Raw genomic sequence first — 12392 nt, 5'->3', positions numbered from 1 at the left:
GAATATGAAGAGAGAGAGAAGGAGGAGACGGGTCAATCGAGATAACGTTCCGTATTAACCTCCGGCCAATTAATTACTCCCCTTCGATTCTCCGTAGATTTCGTTTTCTTTCCCTCTCTCTGGGTGGAACGCGTCGAGCGTGAGTGTGGGTGAGGATCGAGTAAGGATAGGTGAGGAGGGAGAGGAGGGCGAATAGTGGAGGGAGAGCAGCGACCCAAGGAGCTGGGGATGAAGAAGAGGAGAGGATGTGCGTGCATGCCGCTCACGTAGCGTGCCAGGCTGGCTGCCAGCCTCCACAACAGACTCTCTTCTCCGCTCTCTCTCTCTCTTTCTCTTCTCCGTTCTGGAGGAAGAAGGGTATCTTTATCGAACTGCAGCAACTCTTACCTGGAGCACTCCCACCAACGGCCCCACCTGTGGTACGATGGGCACACCGCAACAGGTGAGAGACTACCGAGAGTGTGCCCCTAAAGCCGTATCGTGTACTGCACTTTATTTATTTGTTTGTTTTTTCTCCTTCTTCTGCTTCTTTTTCGTTTCGTTTCGTTTCTTTTTTTTTTCCTTTAAATAGCAACGGTTCTCGCGAATCTACGCGGGGGTCTGATCCTGGGGCCTCGTTTATCGAGAATTTCTCTTCGATTAAATTCCGAGGATCGTGCGCACCGTTCGTGTGGACGTGCTCCTCGCGATCCGGTGTGCTTTCATCCTCGATAATACGATGGAATACGATGGATTTTTATATAATAATCGTTACTTTTACAAATTGCTCCATTCTCCTCGTATTCCTCTGCTTTATTGGATCGAGTCGATAACGAAACTAAAACGAGGTGTTAAGAGCGCACGATTCCTGAGATCGGTGCATGAACGCAGGTTTAGATAGGGCCAATTAGATTTTAGATCCGTTATTTACAATTATTAATTCAATAAGGAAGCTTTTCAAACAAGTATCCCGGATTTCTCTTCTTCCTCTTCATCCCTTTTCATTTATTATCATTCCAAACCTAACTTCCTCATTCTCGTTAATTTATAATATTTCTTCTCAAATCTTCGCGATCCGCGCGAGCGTCTGCCTGCTCTTCCCTCCCCTTGGTTCAAAGCAATCGCAGAAAATCTGAGAGAGAACTAATTAACCCCGAGCTGCGATTTCAATTCCCGAATTAGATTTCACGGAGGCGCAACAGGTGACCGCTTGGTCGTATCACGCGAAACGATTATTCCAGAGGCCGGATGGATACCGCATGGGGCGTGCACGAGGAGGAAAGGTAGATCGTGGCCGCGAGATGCCGGCCGCAACGTTCCGATAATCTGGCCGTACGTGCCCCGCGTTGGAAATGAAATTGCTCCGCGGTGCGTGGGTTCGATCTGATATAGGAACCGGGGGCCTCCTCCCTTATCGTCTCTTATTACCTTGAAATTCCACCGAGCGCCGGTATTTTACGTTTAATTGCGCGCCGCCCCCTAATCTAAATTACCCTTCTGCCCTTAATCTCTCCCGCTAATTTGCTTCCCATCGATGCACCGTTATCATAACGACACCGATGTTATACGATAACACGATATAAAACCGTTTCACCGAATTTTACGTAATTTTATAGTGGCTCGTCCGTTTTTCGTTGAAAAGAAATTGGAACTTGTCCTTCGAGAGTTAAGTATGCCGATTCGATCGAATTCTAATCGACTGAGTTAATCAACTTTATGATTAAAATCGGCCCTTTTCCGAATTTTGTATAATATAATTCGTCCGTTTTCCGCTGGAAAGAAATTGGAAATTTTCCTTTGAGTATGACGACTCGATCGAATCGGTTAACGATGCTTTATGATAATCGAATAAAACCGTTTTACCGAATTTTATATATATAATTTTATGTAGATCGTCCGTTTTTCGTTGGAAATTGGAAATTTTCTTTCGAGAGTTAAGTAAGTACGCCGATTCGATCGAATTCTAATCGACTGGGTTAACTTTACGATATATAGCGGATAAAATCGGCCGAATTTTGTATAATATAGTTGGTTTGTTTTTCGTTGAAAAGAAATTGGAAATTTCCTTTCGAGAGTTAAGTATGACGATCTAATTCTAATCTACTAGGTTAACTTTACGATATATAGCGGATAAAATCGGTCCTTTTCCGAATTTTGTACAATATAATTCGTCCATTTTTCGCTGGAAAGGAAATTTTCCTTTGGTATGGGGACTCGATCGAATTCTAGTCGATTCAGTTAACGATACTTTATGATAACCGAATAAAACCGTTTCACCGAATTTTATATATATAATTTTATAGTGGCTCGTCCGTTTTTCGTTGGAAAGAAATTGGAAATTTTCTTTCGAGAGTTAAGTAAGTATGCCCTTATAATATAAGCCCTTTATATATTCTTATAATATAAGAATAAAATCAGCCCTTTCGTCGAATTTTGTGTAATATAATTCGTCCGTTTTCCGCTGGAAAGGAATTGGAAATTTTCCTTGGAGAGTTAAAATGACGAACCGATCAAATTCTAACTAATTCTAATCTAAATGGACTGGGTTAATTTTACGATATATAGCGAATAAAATGTTTCGTACAACGAATACGATTTGCTGTTTTCCGTTTTCAGTTGGAAAAGGCTTTTCGCTTTCTTCTCCTTTTCCGCGCGGAAAGGAATTGGAAATTTCAGCCAAATATGTACTCGATCGAATTCTGACAATCTAAATCGGTCGTAGCAGCAAGCTACGATACGATTTCTAACACGAATCGAGTCGAGGAGTGGAAGGAGGAGTGGATCGAGACCGGGTCGTTTATTAAAGATGTAAAAACTGTGCGATTTATCGTGGTAAGAATGAAGGTATGTATAAACCTTGACGTACAGAAGCGTTTAAGAAGGAAGATATTAGATATCCGAATGGATTTAAACGATCTGGTTATGCCACGGTTACACGAGGGTGAGCTCTATAAAAGGGTAGTCGCGCGATCATTTGTAGAAGTGTCTCGTTCTTACTTAACCTTGCCCGCCATCATATATAAATTGTAATACGCTCATCTACCGACCCGATCTAAAAAAGTAGCCGGACAAACTGACTAATGAAGTGCCCCAGCGATATAGAACCGCGGACAAGAAAGCTACAGCCTCGCGTCCATTAGTTCTATGAATCTGTTCCCCGATAGCGGCGGTGGTTACACGATCCGCGTATCGCCATATAAAGATATTTTCCATCGATAAACTCTGTCCGTCGTAACTCTTCCTCGTTCGAGCAAAATTATTCTTTCGAATTCCATCCGCGACGTACGTGCGTATACACGGGACGGGATGGAATGGAATCTGGCGATTAATCGAAACCGTTTCATCCGGGCTGGGAATAGTGAGGCAGTGGGTCGAATACGCGTGCAGTTGGCGCGGCCGGCAAGAGCAATTCCCTTCGTACCCGACCGCACTCCTTTTGCTGCCTTTCGCGAAAAAAAGTTCTTGTTGCGTGAGCGAGTGCGTGCGTGCTCGCTTGCGTGCGCGAGCCTGCGTGAGCGAAATACCGAAAACTCTTTGCTTCATCCTCCTCCCCCTCTTCTTCTTCTCCTTCTTCTGCCCTGCCGCTGCTCTCCCCCTTCCTTGCCCGCTCCTCGTTTTTTCCACTCGCGGACCCTCTCGCCGGAAGCGAAAGAAGCTCGAGTCCCGCTGCGATTAACCTTTTCAGGGATGAATTATTTCGCTCGTCGGGTCGCCTTCGTAAAAATACGGCTTCTCGATTCGTCGAATCAGTCACCTGCTGTTTACGTAGCCCCGAGTGACGCAACCGACCAACTCCTCCCCCTCCTCTCCTCCTCTCTTCCCGTCAAAATTCCCCCTCCCATTTCACGGCCGATTCGAGGGGAAAGAAGGAAGGAAGGAAGGAAGGAAAGTTTTTACCAAGTTCTTCTGTTATTCTTTTTTTCAAACCGCGTTGATTTGCCGCAGAAGCGAGACGATGGAATTCGATCGATCCACCGTGGCTTACGATTCTCGGCGGATGCGCGCGCAGCCGGGCAGGGCAGCGTTACGGAAGATCCCTAAGGCGTATCCACACGAGCGAGGCCTGCTTAAGGAAACTTGCGCGTGCCTCGTTCTTCTTCCCCTTCAATTAATGTCCACTCATTCTCAATTAATCCGCACTGTCTGTATCGATTATTGCATACCACTTGTCGCTCCCCGGATCGGTTTTACTGTTAAGGCTCGCCCTAACGAACCACCATGCCGTAAAAAACCTGAACTTGACGTACCAATACGTCCGCCCGAACTATGGATTCTCGATGTTTTCTCGTCCTTCGTCCGAAGGCTTCGCGTTCGACGAAACAAGGGCCGAGGGAACCGATCCGTCCTATTTACCCCCGTTTAATTCCGCGCTTTCCGAGTAGGGCGGCTGACGTTGCAACGTCCAATTTCCTATTCGTCCCTTCCTGATCATCGAATCAACGCGACCTTTACTGCCGAATGAACGAAACTCGGCATGAATCTAAACCTCTAAGGAATAGAATTCGGAGCGAATCAATGGCTACATCGCAATAATTTCTACGATTTTGACTATTGGAATTTGAACAACTCCCGTTTCGAGCAGTGGAGGGACGAATGTGTTTGCAGGAACTTTGGTTGCAGGAAGGGTTAGGAAATTGGAATTGAATTTTTGTTGCGGCGGCAACATTCGATACCGCGCGCGTAAGAGAAAAAAAGAAGGAGAAGAACAATGGGGAGAACGGATCGGAAGCAGGTATCCCATTGACACGTATGCAAAGCCTCCAGTAGTGGTTCCGTCCGTGCATGAATGAACTCACGGTCACCTGAGAAACTATAGTCCCTCGCGTGCAACCGGGCGCATCTCTCGATCCTCGCCGCACGAGGTTGTAACGGTCGGTCACGAATCGCGCGCAACGTGTTCGCCGTGCCACGACATCGTTCTTTGCGCGATAGACGACGTCCGCCATTGTCACGAACGTCGTTTTTACCCATCGTTTCCTTGTTGAATACGATTTTCAGCAAACGCCCATCATATTTTAGATAGCGATCCAATTATTTATATATCCGTACGTAACTCGATGTATCGGTCGTGCAATTTGAGTAAAGGTTACTTTGTTATTCCGTTAAGATGGTATCATACATATATATATATATTACATTTCAGTGATCGAATAATTTATGTATCTGTGCACAATTCGATGTATAATTTGTGTCAAGATTATTTTAATATTCTCAAGATGCATCGTATATGTAATTATAAATCGTTGTTACGAATCGTCGAATCGTTTATTTACTTATTATTCCGTTGGCATTTTTAGAGTACGATTTTCAGCAATTGTTCGTTTCAACGTAATTACAATTTGTGTAAAGGTTTTGTTATTATTTCGAAAATTGATGTATTTTCCTTGTTGAATACGAATCGTTTTATCTATTATTCCGTTGATTGTTGATTATTTTTAAGCAATTGTTCATTTCAACGTAATTATATATATTTCAGTGATCGAATAATTTATGTATCTGCACAATTCGATGTATAATTTGGATCAAGATTATTTTAATATTCTCAAGATGCATCATATATATATAATTATAAATCGTTGTTACGAATCGTCGAATCGTTTATTTACTTATTATTCCGTTGGCATTTTTAGAGTACGATTTTCAGCAATTGTTCGTTTCAACGTAATTACAATTTGTGTAAAGGTTTTGTTATTATTTCGAAAATTGATGTATTTTCCTTGTTGAATACGAATCGTCTACCGTTTTATCCATTATTGATTGTTGATTATTTTTCAGCAATTGTTCATTTCAACGTAATTATATATATTTTAACGATCGAATGATTCACGTACTTTTCGATATATATCCATACAGTCTGGAAGATGGATGATGTATTTCGTATCTATATAACGATAATGAATGTTGTGCAAATTGCACGATTATCAGCAATTGTTTATTTTAACGTAATTACAGATATTACATATTTTAATGAACGATGATATGAATATTTTATGTATTTTTTATGTATCGGTACAATTTATGAAAAGGCTTATGTGCAAATAATATATATAAATCGTGCGATGTAAATTTAATTTGTTTAATTTGTTGCGTTTTCGATTAATCAAGAAATAAGAACACGTATCAACGATTCCAAAATTTGGTTGATAATTACGCTGGAATAATATAGATGCCTAAATCGTTTCGTATCGACGAGTATAAGTATCGCTGATTTAATATTAAATCGTTACGTTTACGCGATACGGATAACCAGGAAAGATTTCTCTTTTTCTTTTTTTTCAACGGAGAGAGAGAGAGAGAGAGAAGCAAGCAAAAGATCGAATTACAAATATTACCTATTTTTAGTTTCGAAGAGTTAGTTTTCTACTTTCTAACGAGAGGATAGATAATAATTCGAAAGAAAGCTTCGAGAGAGAATGAAATTTTCATCCGCGTGTCTTTTTTCACGGCAACTCTTTTTTTCTTTTTTTACACTGAAATAATTGTAATTCGCAGCAGTACGCGCGAAGGAACGCGCAATTCGAAATTGTGATCCATCATATACGCGCGTGCGCGCGCAATTTTAAACCCGAGAGAGAGAGAGAGGGAGAGGAGGGAGAGAAAAGAAGAAAAAAAACACTCGCGACTTTCCCAATTAGATTCCACGGATTAGTGTGTCAAATGTTTTACAAATGATTATTTATTTTGTCATAATATATTTCTGTCGTAAAAAAGGAATGACAAAACTTTCTCCGTTAATAGAAAACATAAAAACACGGAGTGTATAATGGTGCGTGCACGGATACGTGGCCGTAATGGTACATAAGGAGAAGAAAGGAACGGGGAATCGTTAAAACGCATCTAATTATTGATTCATTGATTTTCAAATAAATCATCAAATTGCATTGCCTCGTGTATCCCCGAGAGGTCACACTTGGTATGCAAATATCCTTCGATTTTCCACGCGTTAAAGTTTTGAATCGCGAGACACAAGGAAAGCCGTTCCGGGCCAGTTCCTGACCTTTCGGGCCCGATTTTTCCAAGGCGTGGCACCACCTTTGCATACGAAGAATTAACGAGTAAATACCGAGAGAGGCCGTTTACGATACGTCGATACGGCGTGTATGCAAAGGAGGCGGAAGAGACGGGCGATGAGGAAACACCGTCGAGCTGTTAGTATTCAACGAGATAATGAAGAAACACCACGGAATTCAATGACCCAGCAGCGCACTCGAGAGCGTAGGACGATGCCAACTCCTAGCCCCGTGGCTTCTATCGGGATTAGATTAGCATACAACCGATATACCCAGCATCCCTGCTGGAATCGAACGTTATTCCCTTGCATTACCTTCCGCTTTAAATACACGCGTCGGCACGCGTCGAAATTCATTCCCATTCGCCGACTAATCGAGTCGCTTCTTCGTATCCCTCGGAAAGGGATTGCATTCGTCCTTCGATATCGGCCCTCACCCGAGCATCAATTTTATTCGTCAGAAAAAATCCCCGCGTTACGTTTCGCGTCGCGCCACTCCAACTTAACGAAATTAGAAATTTCCCTTCCGCTCCGTACCCGTCGGTATACAATTTCTTTCGCGGCGAAAGCAAAGTCCAAATAGGATTTTATCCAATTATCGTCAAGAGCCGAACGAGTTTGTTCCATAAGATAATCACAAGCCCGGAGAATTCACGATTGATTCAAACCGACTGGTCCGTGCGCGGAATAAGAAGAAGAAGAAGAAGAGAAAAGAAGAGGGGAGAAAAAAAGGAAGTCTACCGAGAAGAAAAAAGAAAGAAAGAAAGCAGGGAAAGAGGAGGGGATATCGCGGGCGTATCACGATTCACGTATTATGGACGCGGTAATCCGATCCGGCCGGATTACCCGCTGGAATCCACGGCGACGGCAGGTTCGACGACGTACGTATGCATCGGCGCATGCATGCGACGAGGGAAAAGTATACCGTGGTCCGCCTCCGCAGCTCCCCCTCCGATGCGGCTGTCCCCCGAAACACCTTGCGCCTCTCGAATTACCGCCACCTTGGGCCCCCCTCCCCTTTGTGCGAGAATATCCCCGAATCGTGGCCGCGGAATGTGTCGATAAAAGAAGAACGCGAGCAGGACGCCGCAAGGAATTTTCGCTCGGGGAGGATCGTAATCCAATCGAGCCACGTCCACTCGCCTCGCTTGTGGTTCCATCTACGCGATGGATCATGCGTGGATTATGCATGGAGTGGTACAATGGAAGAGAGAGAGAGAGAGAGAGAAATCGGCTGTCGTCGAGCGCGATTTCACTTTCGGGAGCCGGAAATTATCGGAGGGATCGAGGGATCGGAACCCGCTCATTACCCGAAACCGCTTTTATCGGTTGCCGCGCGTGAACACGCGGAGACGCGGAGGGGAAAGGGTGGGTAGGGGAAGGGAAGAAAAGCGGGGGGAGCGAGAAAGAGGGCGCAGGCCATCATCAGTGCGCGGTGGCGGGCCTGAAAGAAGTCTGATTATACGGTGGGAGTGGCGCGAGAGGAGCTCCCTTTTCCTTCGGTGAATTCGTGGAGATATTGCGCCCAAGGCACAGGATGGAAGGAAAGGGAGAGAAGAAAAAGGTGTTGGAGAAAGGAAGGAAGAGAAGGAAAAACACGATAACGGCGAATCGTATCAACCGCGACGAATAATTTTAAAACTCGAAATTTCCTGCGAAAATAAAGCGCTTCGATTGACGACTTAATCTCACCGATTTACACGTCGAATCGATAATAAGAGGCCGCCGAGGGGGATCCGAATATCTCCCGGTGATATATTTTATCGAGGACAGGTCCACGATTAGACGAGGCCAGTCCGCCACGGTTTACCGGTTTATGCTTTCTAATTCCGTTCGATCGGTTCGCGACGGATCAAGACGGATGGATGGGCCGAACGACGATAACGAAGCCGGCGCGCAACGGATAGGATACGAACGATGGACAGTGTCGCTCTCGTCCCATCGCGATACACCGTCCCATCGTATATACACGCACGGAATTAGGCTGCTCACGTTCCCTTAACAATTACTCGACCACCCGTTAGATAGATCCCTCTCCTCCGTTTCAGGTTACACGCGCCGATCCCGGTGAACGGCCTACGATTCTATTACCGTGCCGAATGTAGTAAATAAATAGAAACACGGAGTGTATTTCACGGCGGGGCGGGGAGACGCGTATAATGCGCACGCGTTATGCAACCGTGGAAGGGGAGAGCAATGGGAGTGTAAAACATGGTGTATCGTTAGATCGGTATCGGGATAAATTCGAGAGTAATTGCCGCCGTTAAATGATTTAAACGCGCGCGTGCTTCTCCCTCCCCTCTCCCCCGGAGAATTACGCAGGGATCTAAAGGGGAAAGGCGTGTAAATATTATCGCTCGTGGATACGTGTCGCCTCGTGTATCGCCGTGCTGTCCTTTTTTCTCCACTCGGTCGAGAGGAGAAACGCACGACAATAAATCGAAATCGAAACGGTTCGACGTAAACGTGGATATCCGGGTCATCCTTGCTCACCCAGTATTCGTTTTACGCCATAAGCGAGAGATACGTCTTGAGAAAGCGTCGTTGTTGTGCTCGCGAGAATTTAAAAACGTAGCCAAGTTCGAGGAACAAAGTCGTCAGAGTTGGCGTGGGTCAGGATGCCGTCGCCTCGAGGAGGAGGAGGAGGAGGAGGAGGCCTCCGCGTGTCGCGAAGAATCCGCGGTGGAGAACGATCGATCAGAAGGGGCCCTGACGTTAATTGCGGGGAACACTTGGTGGAACACGCGTGGTTCCAGGTCTGGAACGGTTGGAACGAAACGGCCCCCGCGTGATTTATCGCTTATCGAGGAGGTGCACGTCCCCCCTCTGATTGGCCGACGACGAGCAAGACCGCGACACTCCCTCCGTCCCCGCTCGATTTACGACCCGCGACGAGCATCGTGCTCGACACCAACTCCTCTCTCCTCCTCCCGTCACCCTTCTATTCCAGCCCTGATCGGCCGCCAAATCGGACAGGGATCGGGGAAGCCTATTAGGAAGAGATGGATCTAATACGCTCACTCACTACTACTAGATAAGGTAGCCTTTTATTTCGTTCTAATTCCCCTCTAATTGACTTAATAGTGACAAGAATATGAGCAAAGGAACACGCCTCCTGGACGGAATCGATCTAACTTTCAATAAGATTAAATTAAGATTTGGAAAGGAGATTTTTGAAGGAACTCGATCGAGCGATCCCACGAAGCGCGGGATAAAAGGGAACGGTCGGAGGAGGAGGAGGAAAGACAGTAAGGGGACAACAGGTCGGCAATTTGCGAGACACGCATTCCTAGAAGCGGAATGACCGGTCACAACAATGTCCGCCAATTTTTCTAATGCGATGCTTAACGGGCATTGGCTACCTTCCGGGAAGTGGCGGCATTGTGTCGCGGCATTTTTCCACCGCCGCCGGCCGGTCGCTCGGTCGGTCGGCGAGCGCAGCTGGATGAAAGCGAGGGAGAGAAGAGCGTTCGTCGCGCGCAAGCGTTCCTTCGAGGAATCGAGCATGCGCCACCGCTATAGGAATCGATCGTACGATACTGTTCTCCCATTTGTAGATGCCGTGGCATGCACAACCGCGGGAGGGGAGGAGGGATCCTCTCTTCCTCCTCCTCCGTCTCTCGAGAGGAGATCGAAACGCCGGTGCAACGCCTTTTCGGGACACCGAGGACAAATCGGCCGACCGTTTCGATAAGACTTCCGGTTAACGCGTGTCGACTGTCAAGCTCATTCGACTATTCCATCTCTCGTAGGTATTTGATTAAAGATATTCATACAGGATAAAAGTAATGAAAGTAATATGGTATTTGACCCGAAGAAAGAACGTGATAATATAAATCGATATTAATCAAATCAGAGTTCCTCAAATCCTATTTAATGGTTCATGCATTATATAAATAGAATTCAAGATTTATATTTTTAAATCCTTTAAAATAGACTCTTCCATTTTTCCTCTCGAATTAGGGCAGAAATTTTAACAATTGTACCATTCGACGACGCGTTCGAAGACAAGCCTCAGCAATGTAGCGACGAAAACAGAAGACTACTCTCGCGATCGCATTATCAAAATATCGATGGGAGAGCGAAGAGAGTACAATCCGTTACCATTATTTGGAAATCCAATCCTTCTTCTCCTCAACGTTCGTTCGCGCCGTATCTTTCCTCTTATGCGTTGCCTTCCAGCTTCTACAAATTGCTTGAATATCGACGTGGAAACTATATAGTCACTCGCGTTAAACGGTACTTCTGTTTTATGGCGAAAGAGAGAGAGAGAGAAATTCCGAGTCGCGGGGAGCAAGTTGGAATACCTCAGGAAACCAGAAAACTCGAACTTTGTAGAAACTAACTCGAGGACCACTGAATCGATCGAGTTTGCTAAAGAAAAGAATCAGAGAAGGAGTCACAATGTAAAATTCATTTCGAAATACAATCGAAAGCTTCTTTCGTTATTTCCGCGATCCCTGCCCTCATCCCGTTCCCTTTAATCGAGACCGGTACGCGAAAGCTCGGTAATTATCCCCGGAACAAATTACCGCGCTATAAATAACACGAGGAGGCAGCTTACGCAATTTCGTTCGATTAATATTCGGATGGGCGAATGGTTAATTCGCCGATCCGGGGCCGACTCCTTCATATTTGCTTTATTTCGAAACCGATCACGTCCCTTCATAATGGAGCGAAATTGTGCGCCCGCGTTGATAAATTTCGGATTATAAATATTTTGCCAGGAAGCGATCGATAAATTTCTGCTTCCGCTCTCTTAATCGGCACGCGAGCTAATTAAATTCTTTATTCTTTATCGAATTCCTCTCTCGTAAGATCGAGAACAAGAGGCGATTAAGAGGTTATTTATACAACGTGCACTTCCCGTTTCTTTCCAGATTTGTAAGCGTCGATCGAACCACGATCGCTCTCTAGTTCAGTTTACTATCGTCGCCGCGTGGCAGGAGGAAAGAAGGAAGTCTGCGGACGTGATCCTCGGTCAACCGATTTCGAGGCGAGGCGAACCGGAAGTGGATGGACGGTTACCCAATTACCAGAGAGGTCGAGCCGCCGCGCGGTACCGTTACGAGACGGCGTGTGTACGAAAGGCCCACCCCGAATCAAATTGCGCAGTTTCGCGAGTTCCGGAAGGTGGTCCCGCGCATCGATGCGGCCGATCTTCGACAGAGACTCTTCCATTTCTCCCTTCCTTTCCTTCCGTACTGCTCTCCATCCAGTTTTATAATGGCGAGTTTGAATTTTTTTTTACTTTTTTCGACTCGATCAGCGACTCGAGGAATTGAACAACAGGAAAAGGCGAGAAGAAATTGTCGAGACGAGGGGATGCACTGCTCTCCTTCTCTCCATCAATTTTTTCCATAGAATTTCATTTCCTTTTTTTCGACTCGATCGGCGACCCGAG

The 12392-nt window shown here is 45.4% G+C and overlaps 1 long non-coding RNA gene across 1 annotated transcript in view; it reads right to left on the bottom strand.

Moving 5' to 3' along the window:
* The window catches only part of LOC133667076 (uncharacterized), a 107569-nt gene that overhangs the window by 33289 nt on the left and 61888 nt on the right, over positions 1 to 12392 (bottom strand). The window lies entirely within an intron of this gene.

The sequence above is a fragment of the Apis cerana genome, linkage group LG1, assembly GCF_029169275.1.
Source record: "Apis cerana isolate GH-2021 linkage group LG1, AcerK_1.0, whole genome shotgun sequence".
NCBI lineage: Eukaryota > Metazoa > Arthropoda > Insecta > Hymenoptera > Apidae > Apis > Apis cerana.
The sequence above is the reverse complement of the archived record's forward strand: the minus strand, read 5'-3'. Positions and strand labels throughout refer to the sequence as shown.